General features: G+C 36.4%; 1 protein-coding gene across 6 annotated transcripts in view; it reads right to left on the reverse strand.

Moving 5' to 3' along the window:
• GPSM2 (G protein signaling modulator 2) overlaps nt 1–14374 on the reverse strand; it is a 112769-nt gene that overhangs the window by 37955 nt on the left and 60440 nt on the right. The gene's annotated exons all lie outside the window — the stretch shown is intronic.

Consider the following 14374-nt stretch of genomic DNA (forward strand, 5'->3'; position numbering starts at 1 on the left):
GAACTGAAGGAGACAACTGAAAACTCTGTTTCAGACAACTGAAAACCCGTACTGTGAAAACTATAAGATGCTGATGAAAGAACTTGAAGATGACATAAACAGATGGAAAGATATACCGTGTTCATGGATTGGAAGAATCAATGTTGTAAAAATGATTATACTACCCAAGGCAATCTACGGACTCAATGTAATCCCTATCAAATTACCAATGGCATTTTTTCATAGAACTAACACCAAAAAAAAAAAAATCTCAAAATTTGTATGGAGACACAGAAGACCCCAAATAGCCAAAGCAATCTTTAAAAGAAAAACGGAACTGGAAGAATCAGGCTCCATGACCTCCAACTATACTACAAAGCTACAGTCATCAAAACAGTATGTTACCAGTACAAAAATAGAATATAGACAACAGAACAGGATAGAAAACCCAGAAATAAGCCTATGCACCTATGGTCAATTAATCTATGACAAAAGAGTCAAGACTACACAATGTTGGCAAGAGTCTCTTCAACAAATGGTGCTGGGAAAACTGGACAGCCACATGTTAAAAAAAAATGAAATTAGATCATTCCTTAAGTCCATACACACAAAAAAGCTCAAAATGGATTAAAGACATAAATGTGAGACTGGATGCTATAAAACTCCTAGGAGAAAACATAGGCAGAATACTCTGACGTAAATCACAGCAACATCTTTTTAATCCATGTCCCAGAAAATGGAAATAAATGCAAAAATAAACAAATGGGACCTACTTAAAACTCAAAAGTTTTTGCACAATAAAGGAAATGATAGACAAAATGAAAAGAGAGCCCACAGATTGGGAGAGAACATTTGCAAATGATGTGACCAATAAGGAATTAAGTCTCCAAAATTTACAAACAGCTTATTAGGCTTACTAGCATCAATACAAACAACCCACTCAAAAAATGGGCAGACCTGAATAGACATTTCTGCAAAGAGGACATAAAGATAGCCAATAAGCACATGAAAAATGTTCAACATCACTAATTATCAAAGAAATGCAAATCAAAACTACCATGAGATATCACCTCACCAGTCAGAATGGCTATCATCAAAAAATCCACAAACAACAAATGCTGGAGAAGGTGTGGAGAGAAAGAAACCCTCTGGCACAGTTGGCAGGAATGTAAATTTGTACAGCCACTACAGAGAACAGTACAGATTTTCCTTAAAAAACTAAAAAACAGAGCTACCGTATGACTCTACAATCCCACTCCTGGGCATATATCCAGAGAAAAACATGGCCCAGAAAGATACATGCACCCCAATGTTCACTGCAGCTCTGTTTATAATACCCAAGACATGGAAGCAACCTAAATGTCTGTTGACACAAGAATGGATAAAGAAGATGTGGTATACATATACAATAGACTAGACTATTACTGAGCCATTAAAAAGAATGAAATAGGGTCTTTTGAAGCAACATGGATGGACCTAGAGAATGCCATACTGAGTGAAGTAACTAGTCAGCAAAGAGATACATCATATGACATTCCTTACATAAGGAATCTAAAAGAAATCATGCAAATGAACTTATTTACAAAACAGAAAGAGACTCATAGACTTAGAAAATGAACTTATGGTTGCCAGGGGGAAGGGACAGTTAGGGACTTTGGGAAAGTCAAGTACACACTGCTGTATTTGAAATGGATAACCAACAAAGACCTATTGTATAGCACATGGAACTCTGCTCAATATTCTGTGCCAGCTTGGATGAGTTGGGGGTTTGAGGGGGAACAGATACATGTATATGTATGACTGAGTCTCTTTGCTGTTCACCTGAAACCACCACAACATTGCTAATCAGCTATACCCCAATACATAATGTTTTTGGTGTTAAAAAAGAATTAAACATATATGCATCTAATAAGGGAGTGCCCAATACGTAAAACAAATACTAATAGATATAAAGGGAAAAATGAATAGGAATACAATAATAGTAGGAGACTTTTCAACACACTACTCACTGCAGTGGACAGATCTTTCATTCAGAGAATCAACATGGCAACAGAGATACTCAATAATATAACAGAACAGTTAGACTTAATTGATATTTTCAGGACAGTACATCCAAAAAACCAGAATATAGATTCTTTTCAAGTGCATATGGAACATTTTGCAGGACTGATCACATACCAAGGCATAAAAGAAGCCTCAACAAATTTAAGAGTACAGAAATTAACTCAAGCATCCTTTCTGACCATAACACCATGAAATCAGAAATTAACCACAGAAGAAATGAGGAAAAAAATAATTACATGGAGATTAAACAACATGCTACTGAAAAACCCCAATGGATCAACAATGGAATCAAAGAGGAAATTAAACTACAACCTTTAAGGTAACAGTTAAGAGAAACAAGGTAAAAATAAGATATATGTGCTTACATAAACAAAATTATACATATGTGTGTCTGTGTGAGTGTGTATGTATTCCTGGAATCCAGTGTTATAAACAACCCCATAGGTGAGCTAGTCCAACATATTACTACCACATTTCCAGAAAGGTTACAAGGCAGCTAATCCTAATTTTGAATAGTCCTTTTAGCAAGCTATTCCATATTTTGAGCAATCTTTCCATTTCTACCCATTTCTCCCTTCTACTGGCATCCAATAAAGCCTAACTCCTTTTCCACATAACATCCTTTTACGTATTTCAGCTATAATATAAACTAGACTCTAACTAATACACATTCACTGCTTTGTTAATTAACTATAATTAGAAAGGATAGTAGGGAACAGAGCAGGAGGAGCAAGGTAGAAAGGATTAGTCTAGAGGCACTTCCTAGAGCAAATGAGGTTTTCATATTAATAACCAAAGTGGCATATAAGAAACACAAAATATTATTCCTCTTATCCTCTCTCCTGGCCAACAAATGAAGCAGTATCTTAAGAAAGGAGGAAAAGATGGGTAATGGTTATTAAACCAACAAATCTTCTCTTTTTCCTTTTGTTTAGAATTCATTGTACTTTTTTTCTTTAATAAAAAACATTTAGGGAACTGGGCTTTCCAGGTGGTACTTGTGGTATAGAACCCACCTGCCACTGTAGGAGACATAAGAAACACAGGTTCAATCCCTAGGTCAGGAAGATTCCCTGGAGAAGGGTATGGCAACCCACTCCAGTATTCTTGCCTGGAGAATCCCATGGACAGAAGAGCCTGGCAGGCTATGGTCCACAGGGTTGCAAAGAGTCAGACATGACTGAAGCGACATGGCATGCAGACACATTAAGGGAATTAGTGTATTCAGAGCAACAGCTCCAAAGTGCATTTAAATTACACAACAGCTAAACTGTCAATTAAACTGTTTTCCACTACCACTTTGAGGTTTAGGTTATTTATAGTATGGGGCAGAAGGTGAGGTATTAGAATTAAGTTAAATTACAATTTAATTGAAATATTTTTCCAGCCGTGGTATCATAATGAAATCCCCAAGCTCACCAAGTATTAAAAAAAAGTTAACTTCATACTTATTAAAAAATAAGTATTAATTAAATTAACAGATGTATATAAATGGAGCTGCATAATACATTACTTGATTAGGACTGCATACATAACTGTAAAAGAATGTAATTCACCACTTTACCAAGACAATTTATAAATGGTTTTACTATTTTCAATGGGAGAGTATCCCCCAAAAGTTACTCTTAAATTCAATCTCTGTAACAATTAAGTGGTATTTATCTTACATTTAGTCACTGAACAAACAAGTAATTCTCTTTTTTTTTTTTTTTTGCCACTTTATTTTTTTAATTGAAGGATATTTGCTTTACAGAATTTTGTGGTTTTCTGTCACACATCAACCAGAATCAGCCATAGGTACACCTCCCTCCTGAATCTCTCTTCCATCTCCCTCCCCACCCCACCTTTCTAGACTGTCGCAGAGCCCCTGCTTGAGTTCCCTGAGTCATACAGCAAATTCCCATTGGCTATCTATTTCACTTATGGTATTGTAAATTTCCATGTTACTCTCTCCATACATCTCACCCTCTCCCTTCTCCCCCCGCCCCCCACCCCATGTCCTTAGGTCTGTTTTCTATGTCTGTTTCTCCACTGCTGCCCTGAAAATAAATTCATCAGTACCATCTTTCTAGATTCCATATATATGTGTCAGTATATGATATTTATACTTCTGAGTACACTCTATATAATAGGCTCTAGATTCGTCCACCTCACTAGAAATGACTCAAATGTGTTCCTTTTTATGGCTGAGTAGTATTCCATTGTGTATATGTACCACAGCTTCTTTATCCATTCATCTGTCAATGGACATCTAGGTTGCTTCCATGTTCTAGCTATTGTAATAGTGCTGCAATGAACACTGGGGTACATGTGTCTTTCTCAGTTTGGGTTTCCTCAGGGTATATGCCTAGAAATGAGATTGCCAGGTCGTATGGTGGTCATATGGTGGTTTTATTCCTAGTTTTTTAAGGACTCTCCATACTGTCTTCCATAGTGGCTGCATCAGTTTATATTCCTACCAGCAATGCAAGGGGGTTCCCTTTTCTCCACACTCTCTCCAGCATTTACTGTTTGTAGACTTTTTGATGATGGCTATTCTGACTGGTGTGAGGTGGTATCTCATTGTAGTTTTGATTTGCAGTTCTCTAATAATAAGCCATGTTGAGCATCTTTTCATTTGTTAGCCATCTGTATGTCTTCTTTGGAGAAATGTCTGTTTAGGTCTTTTTCCCACTTTTTGATTGGGCTGTTTGTTTTTCTGATATTGAACTGTATGAACTGCTTGTGTATTTTGGAAATTAATTCTTTGTCAGTTGTTTCCTTTGCTATTATTTTCTCCCATTCTGAGGGCTGTTTTCTCACCATGTTTGTAGTTTCCTTTGCTGTGCAAATGCTTTTTTAAGTTTAATCAGGTAGTACCACTTGTTTATTTTTGTTTTTATTTCCATTACTCTAGGAGGTGGGTCATAGAAGGTCTTGCTTTGATTTATGTCATTGAGTGTTCTGCTTATGTTTTCCTCTAAGAGTTTTATAGTTTCTGGTCTTACATTTAGGCCTTTAATTCATTTTGAGTTTATCTTTGTGTATGGTGTTAGGAAGTGTTCTAATTTCATTCTTTTGCATGTAGTTGTCCAGTTTTCCCTACGCCACTTATTGAAGAGGCTATCTTTGCCCCAATCTACATTCTTGAACAAACAAGTAATTCTTTATTCAATGATTCATGTTGCAAAAATCTCTAACCAGTTTATTAACAATATGTTCATTCATGCTCCACATGGAGTTAACAAACTCACTGCATATTTTTATATATTACTAGTACAACACTAATAAAATTTACAATAATATTAAATCATAAATTTTTCATTAAGATAAGAAAATTTAGTGACAGGACCAGGAAATGGAATGGAAATTACAGGTCTGAAAGAATATTAAGAAGTCATCAAGTGTAACTTCCACTCTCCATTAAGACTTACAACTAATAATTTACAAAGAACACATATGCCCTTAAAAGCACCTCCCACGTTTAACAGCAATGCTCCAAAAACCACACTGCTAACAAAATTGTTAACTTACAGCTTTTTTGGTCTGATAAAGAGAAAGCAATAAGTATTTTCCATATCCTAGAAACTGACAGAAGCATGTAGACTGCCTCATGTCTAATTACCTGATTAGGAAGTCAAAACAGGCAGACTCCCCAGTTACATACCCAGTCAGACTTCTAGACACTATCCAAGGTATGCAATCAGAGTAAACAATAAATCCCAGACTTGCTATACTCCACTGGCAACAAAGTATCTTCAAACTAGGTGACTAGGAAAAAGAGGGGATAGACAGTTAAAATTACAGCTGATCTTTGAACCGGTCTGAACTCCACAGGTCCACTTATAGGGGAACTTTTTTCAATAAATAGATGCTATAGTACTACACAATCCACACTGTTGGAGAAGGGATAAGATACCCACTCCAGTATTCTTAGGCTTCCCTTGTGGCTCAGCTGGTAAAGAATCTGCCTGCAATGTGGGAGACCTGGGTTTGATCCCTGACTTGGGAAGATCCCCTGGAGAAGGGAAAGGCTACCCACTCCAGTATTCTGGCCTGGAGAATTCCACGGACTGTATAGTCCGTGGGGTCACAAAGAATCGGAAACGACTGAGCAACTTTCCCTTCACTTCACTTCACAGATGTAGAACCATGGATACAGAGGGGCCAAATGTAAAATTATTAATGGATTTTCTACTGCACAAGGGGTCAGCACCCCACACCTCCACAGTTCTCAAGAGTTCACTGTCTATTTTTTGTCCTTATTTCGATTTACTGGAGAAGGCAATGGCAACCCACTCCAGTATTCTTACCTGGAGAATCCCATGGCCAGAAGAGACTGGTGGGCTACAGTCCATGGGGTTGCAAAGAGTCGGACGTGACTGAGCGACTAACACACACACATTTCGATTCATTTAAACTATCTACTCCTGACTGTAACCTAAATGCCAATAACTTTTGGTCTGATTCTTTCATTCATGTATCTCTATATACTAGTAAAACCCATTTGATAATAAATATAACTTACTTTTCCTGCCTCCAGGTTTGATAATTTAAATTCTTTAAACTTCTCTTATCTTAATAATTCCCTCTAAAGTACAATATTCAAAATCCCTTTCAGTTGTAATGTTTCAAATCAGACATAGTAGCTGTTTATAAATTGGAACTGGAATAAATATTGAGCAAGAATGAAGGACATATTTAAATAAAATTTTTCCACTTTAGAATTCAGGATACAGGTTAGAGCAATAATACACATCATAGTGCTAATGGGGTAGCAAAGTAGGATGCCGAAACATCCACTTATAAAATAAACTCAAGTAACGACCTTAGGTAAACTATTTTCTGTCAAATTAGGTATCTGTAAGTATATTCTTTGCAGCCAGAGATGGAGAAGCTCTACACAGACAGCAAAAACAAGACCGGGAGCTGACTGTGGCTCAGATCATGAGCTCCTTATTGCCAAATTCAGACTGAAATGGAAGAAAGTGGGGAAAACCACTAGACCATTCAGGTATGACCTAAATCAAATCCCTTATAATTATACAGTGGAAGTGAGAAATAGATTTAAGGGACTAGATCTGATAGATAGAGTGCCTGATTAACTATGGACTGAGGTTCGTGACATTGTACAGGAGACAGGAATCAAGACCATCCCCATGGAAAATAAATGCAAAAGAGCAAAATGGCTGTCTGGGGAGGCCTTACAAATAGCTGTGAAAAGAAGAGAAGCGAAAAGCAATGGAGAAAAGGAAAGATATAAGCATCTGAATTCAGAGTTCCAAAGAATAGCAAGGAGATAAGAAAGCCTTCCTCAGAGATCAATGCAAAGAAATAGAGGAAAACAACAGAATGGGAAAGACTAGAGATCTCTTCAAGAAAATTAGAGATACCAAGAGAACATTTCATGCAAAGATGGGCTCGATAAAGGACAGAAATGGTAGGGACCTAACAGAAGCAGAAGATATTAAGAAGAGGTGGCAAGAATACACAGAAGAACTATACAAAATAGATCTTCATGACCAAGATAATCATGATGGTATGATCACTCACCTAGAGCCAGACATCCTGGAATGTGAAGTCAAGTGGGCCTTAGAAAGCATCACTACGAACAAAGCTAGTGGAGGTGATGGAATTCCAGTTGAGCTATTTCAAATCCTGAAAGATGATGCTGTGAAAGTGCTGCACTCAATATGCCAGCAAATTTGGGAAACTCAGCAGTGGCCACAGGACTGGAAAAGGTCAGTTTTCATTCCAATCCCAAAGAAAGGCAATGCCAAAGAATGCTCAAACTACTGCACAATTGCACTCATCTCACACACTAGTAAAGTAATGCTCAAAATTCTCCAAGCCAGGCTTTAGCAATACGTGAACCGTGAACTTCCTGATGTTCAAGCTGGTTTTAGAAAAGGCAGAGGAACCAGAGATCAAATTGCCAACATCCACTGGATCATGGAAAAAGGAAGAGAGTTCCAGAAAAACATCTATTTCTGCTTTATTGACTACGCCAAAGCCTTTGACAGTGTGGATCACAAGAAACTGTGGAAAATTCTGAAAGAGATGGGAATACCAGACCACCTGACCTGCCTCTTGAGAAACCTATATGCAGGTCAGGAAGCAACAGTTAGAACTGGACATGGAACAGACTGGTTCCAAATAGGAAAAGGAGTCTGTCAAGGCTGTATATTGTCACCCTGCTTATTGAACTTCTATGCAGAGTACATCATGAGAAACGCTGGGCTGGAAGAAGCACAAGCTGGAATCAAGATTGCCAGGAGAAATATCAATAACCTCAGATATGCAGATGACACCACCCTTCTGGCAGAAAGTGAAGAGGAACTAAAAAGCCTCTTGATGAAAGTGAAAGAGGAGAGTGAAAAAGTTGGCTTAAAGCTCAACATTCAGAAAACAAAGATCATGGCATCTGGTCCCATCACTTCATGGGAAATAGATGGGGAAACAGTGTCAGACTTTATTTTTGGGGCTCCAAAATCACTGCAGATGGTGATTGCAGCCATGAAATTAAAAGACGCTTACTCCTTGGAAGGAAAGTTATGACCAACCTAGATAGCATATTCAAAAGCAGAGACATTACTTTGCCAACAAAGGTCCATCTAGTCAAGGCTATGGTTTTTCCAGTGGTCATGTGTGGGTGCGAGAGTTGGACCGTGAAGAAGGCTGAGTGCCAAAGAATTGATGCTTTTGAACTATGGTGTTGGAGAAGACTCATGAGAGTCCCTTGGACTGCAAGGAGATCCAACCAGTCCATTCTAAAGGAGATCAGCCCTGGGTGTTCTTTGGAAGGAATGATGCTAAAGCTGAAACTCCAGTACTTTGGCCACCTCAAGCGAAGAGTTGACTCACTGGAAAAGACTCTGATGCTGGGAGGGATTGGGGGCAGGAGGAGAAGGGGACGACAGAGGATGAAATGGCTGGATGGCATCACTGACTTGATGGACGTTGAGTCTGAGTGAACTCCAGGAGTTGGTGATGGGCAGGGAGGCCTGGCGTGCTGCGATTCATGGGGTCGCAAAGCATGGGACACGACTGAGTGGCTGAACTGAACTGAACTGAAGTATACACTAATTTATTTATAGATGGTCTAAATATGGCTTGTCATCTGATCCAACCATCTATTTCTAGTTACATTTTATCTGAACGATATAGAGGCAACAGGATGGCAAATATAAGGAACAATGCATGAAAAATTCAGAGTAGGAAGGTAAAAGCAGGAAGGTACTTAGAGTATTCAGAGTGTAAGAAAAAGCAAAAGCTATAGTAAGCAAAGTCCAACAAGAGTTCAGAGCTTGATTTCAGTGTGGCAGGTGTTGAGCCAATCAAAGAAAAATTATTCTGCCATCAGAATAAGACTGATGTGAGAAATTAGTGCCTAAAGAAAGTGAAGTCAGGATCAAGAAACACTAGGTACTTGATTAAGTAACCTAGCTAAGAGTACCTACAGAAAAATGAAAATAATGCCCTATGGCTTGAAGAGGGGCAAAGGTCAAACAATGACAGCCGCTTACAAGACTTCCAATTATGAGGATAGGTGGAACAGTAGCAATATGCACAGTAACTGATGAACTGGACTGTAAGAGTCATACTTCAGAGATGAAATAAATGGAATATTTATATTAAACTTGTGCTTGGTAAGTGCTATGTTCACAAGAAACAAAAAGATATCAAACTTAAAATGATTTTAAATCAGATAAAACTTGATAAATGGGGAAGGATGGGGATGGGGGAAATAGAATGAGAGATTAATATTTCTTAGATTAAAATTTGTAAAGTACCAATGAGATTCAAAAACTGTTAGAAACTGTGAGATTCAGTGGCAAAATTAAGGAGAAATTGCTAGGGGATAAAAAAATAAGGCAATGCAAAAGAGGTCTGATTCTTTATTCAACATATTTTCTACCAATAATATAAGTGTTGTGTAATACTGTGAATTAAACATAATTTCAGATTATATGCATCTGTGTATCTATATCTATCTATACTGTTACATATAGTTTTAGTGTTAACTGATAACTGTCATATATATCAAATGTAAATTACTTAATTCCAAATTAATAAAAAAATAATAGTGCATTGTAAAGCAGATCATTTCTTTCTCTATCATTCTGGAGAAAGGAGAATTTGCCAGAGTATGCTGTAAAAACTGTATCAATAAAGTTTTCTTTTAGCAAATATATAATCCTAAAATAGGTACATCAACTAAGGTTACATCTTAACTTATTGCTAACCTTTAAGTTCGCAACAATCAATGTAAGTCTATAAGATGTTAGGCCAAGTTAGGTTAAAAAATAATAACTAACAGTGTAACTGCTTACTAAATATATATTTTATTATAAAGACTTCCTGATAAGCTGCTTGTGACCACTGATCAGCAAAATAAAAAGAATAAATTCAAAGAATAGATTAGAATAATAGTTCTAGATTCCAAGTAAATCTATATCTTAAAGGCACACCACCAGTCAGAAGAGTTCTTATTTATTTTGAAATTAATCCTCATGGATCATTTTGAAAAACAGCAAATACATGCAAAGTCAAAGCACTATTGATCTTAAACTCTCGTATTTATTCTTGGCAGATCAGAACAAAAGAAATTTAGGTTCAAAAAAAAAAAGGAAAGAAATTTAGGTCCAGAGCTGTGGACATTAAAAGGCAAAACAATGAATGCAACTATTTCAAAGTGGTATAATCCAAAAACAATTTTAGTAATATAAGAATTCCCCATCATGTTTTCAAAGGTTTACACCCAAAAGTTCACCATTCTAAACAACTAAACTATACATAACCTTCCATCTTGGTGAAGAATATTTATATTTCTATCCATCACATAAAGCTAAAAGGACTTCAAAGAATATGCTCCCTGGATAATCAAAACACTAAAAAAAGTCATACGTGAAATTTCAAATTAGATACACACTAAAACAAAATGGAATCTGGAAGAAAGATTTGACTAGTTCAAGCTTTCATCTCAGCACTGCTGTTAAACAGTGAGAAAGGACCAAGTGCATGAGCCTACGTACAAGAGACATGCTGAATGTCTGTAGTTCACAGTAGTTTCCAACAGTCCCTACACGAAGCACTGCAGATATAATCATCACTGCACAGGCAGCCTCTTTAGTGTCTTAGGGTTTGGCAGCCCATGATAAAGCAGAAAGAAGTTGAATATTGAATATTTTCCTGAGGGGAAGGTGATAGACTAGAAAGAGGCTCTATTTTTAGATTATATATGGAGCCAGTATGAATTATGCCAGTGACCACGCTAATCATTGAAACGGCTGAATGGGGTATGATGAGGTAGTTGCCTAAAAATTTCAAGAACCAAAGGAAGTTTCTTTTATGCAACAGCTCTAACCTTGGTTACATTTTTCCCCTGCAAAGTAGTTAATCAAAAATCCTGAATCAAAAATCCTATTTCAACAAGACTACTTACTTATATTTAAAAATATAAGTATGTCCAACTAAAAGGAGAAAAGTCTCATCTGTGTTCATTAGACTAAAATTAGTAGTTTTCTCCCTATTACTTGGTCTTATTTCTCCTCAAAGTGAAGTCCAGAGTTTACAAATAATGTTAATTTTCCCTCCTATAAAAAATTTTGAATATACTGTACTTTTAATCATTAGTAAAATCAATAACCTTTTGGAGGAGTTTCAATTAAACATATGTTACTTTTAGTTAATTACTGTAAGCATGTAAAATTGGATACAAAGCAGTATTTTAATATCAAGGTTACAGAAGACACAATGATAATTTTTTTAAAATTCTAAATTCAATCAACTCCAATTATATTTCAGTACATTACAAATGACTACTCAGGTTATAAGGCCAGGTAATCACAAGAAAAATGTCTGCAATCCAAAAACCCTATGATTCACACTAAGCTCGACTTCCTTAAAAAAAAAAAAAAATACCCTAAATATATACATTAATCATTGCCCTTTCTAATCTGTACCTTTTGTTAATAAATAAGTTATTGGATAAACTTAATGCAATTAATAGGAGCTCAAAGAATACAAAATAAACACCATCTTATGAACACATTACTATGACAGAAAAGAAAGAAATACTTATTTGTAAACAATGGGGAGAACATAACTTGGAGAAAAAGTGGTCACCAAGTCACCAGAAAATATGACTCACAGCCCTTTACTACTACCAATGTTCATCAGCCATCAGCTTAAACCAATTAATATATGTATGAAGAACTAAACAGTGAAAGAGAAAAGAAGTGGTTCCTTCTACTGAGCCTTGTTCTTGAATTAGTAAATGACAATGAATCAGTTCTCTTAACAGAAAAACTATGAAATGACAAAACTGGTTTCAAATACATTTTTAAGGAGAAATAAATCTCAAATGTAAAATGATTATATATGCCTTAAAAGAATCCCTAGAGAGTTTGAATTCAGAATTCTTCATGGGAAAATATAACTGCTTTCTCCTTCCAAAAGTTATCGCCATTCTATGTGAAAATGTTTCTATTCAATTCAGTAGTGTTTTGAGATAATATTGGAAGAATAATTCTAAGTTAAAAGGACTAAGAAAAGTTTTTTTGAGGCAAGGAAATCTGTTCTGCAACTTGAAGGATGGGTAAACCTTACTACTAGGTAAATTGAGAAAAGGCATTTTAGTCACGGGGAAATGCTCACACAAAAGCAAAGGGGGGTGGGACTGTAGAGAAAGTGTGCCACTTTCTGGGGTTAGGAGTCAGAAAAGAGAAGTCTAAGAAGGTACTAAATTGTGAGGGACTCTGAATATACATGTGGCTGAAGGAGTATTTGGCCTTGTATTTGTATGATAAGAAATCTTGTGATTTTTTTCAACGAAGGAATTGAAAAGTTGGATCTGTGTTAGCAAGATAAACTGACAGGCAGAAGAAAGTTACTTCAAAAACTCCAGAAACCATTAATGAAAATAAAGCCGCCTCTCCTCATCTCACAACACCAAGCAAATTGCTTTGCACAGAATCGATGTCCAACAAACTTTTTTGATTTCTTGCCTGAAGAAGGTAAGAACTGTAAAGAGGCGAAGAATCCTATGCTAGTGAGAAAACCAGACTTGAGTACATTTCTGCTCCACAGTAAAAAGGATATTTATATTTATGTAAATAACTCAGGAAGAATCTTACTCTTATATTTTTACTGTTTTTATAAGGACAATTAGAAGGATATTGAAAGTGTTATGTGATTTATAAAGTATTGAAAGGAGAATAGTTGTCCAAAAAGAAGGGCTGAAATATTTCTGCATAGTTCACAGCAAAACACAGCATATACAGGCATCTTAAAAGTGGGATTATGTCTCTACAAATAGAATCCAGAGACTCGGAGATTTAAAGAAACACAGAAGCAACTGGGACTTGGCCATGTTTTGAATCTCTGCACAGTGACTAGTTACTACTTAAATGATCTAGTTAAACTCTCAGGGTTGGTTTGGCATAGTGAAACTTATCCAACATGTGTCTTGGTGATTAGAGATATGATTTACAAAAAGCACCTCAATGCCTGGCTCTGGTACTTAACAAAAGTACTCAATACAGTAGAAATAATCATAATTGCCATTGTTATTTTTAAAAAAATCACATGTCTATTAGATTTAGAATGCTAGTCTAAATCTATGTCATGTTTTCCATTTTAAAATTCCAGAGATCTAATTACGAAGTTTTTATCTTTTAGGTAAATTAGAAACATTTTATGCTTAAGAACAAGGCCATTTTAAAAACTACTATATCCTATCTTTGTTTTAATTAGCCTAGTACCAAGTCTGAGATTTATATTAAAACATTGTAACACTGCATGTCTGATTTAATAACAGAAGTTAATACAACTAAACAGCTTATCCAGCCAAAGAGGATTTGGAGGGAATGCCTTCTAAAACAGTAACACATAACTTTTTACTCTGTATCAGCTTCAAGGTAAGCTGTCCCTCCTCCCGTGAGCCTCCACACTACACACACACTCACACTCACACTCACATCAACCAAAAGCGATCTGCCCCCTTTAAACGATGATTACTGACTTCGAAACGGCCAGCCAAAGCTGCATCTTGAATAATGACAAGCCAAGCAAAAGTGGTATTTATCAGGTAATCGCACAGGTGATTATCAAGCCGGAAATCTTCTGTGCACTTCTAAAGTGGCAGCTTCAAAATTCAGCTTCCCACATAGGCCACCAGAGACTCCAATACAAGCCGAGTGAAAGGAAAGCCAAGAATCTACTTCATTTAATTCCACGGGAGGGTTATATTATACATTAAAGCAAATAAAATTTCCACCCTTAGTCGTTTGCTTTAAGAGTTCAAATGATACCAGTTTAAAAACGAGCTAACTGGTTACCATTAAACAAG

The sequence above is a fragment of the Bubalus bubalis genome, chromosome 6 (genome assembly GCF_019923935.1).
Source record: "Bubalus bubalis isolate 160015118507 breed Murrah chromosome 6, NDDB_SH_1, whole genome shotgun sequence".
NCBI classification, from domain to species: Eukaryota; Metazoa; Chordata; class Mammalia; order Artiodactyla; family Bovidae; genus Bubalus; species Bubalus bubalis.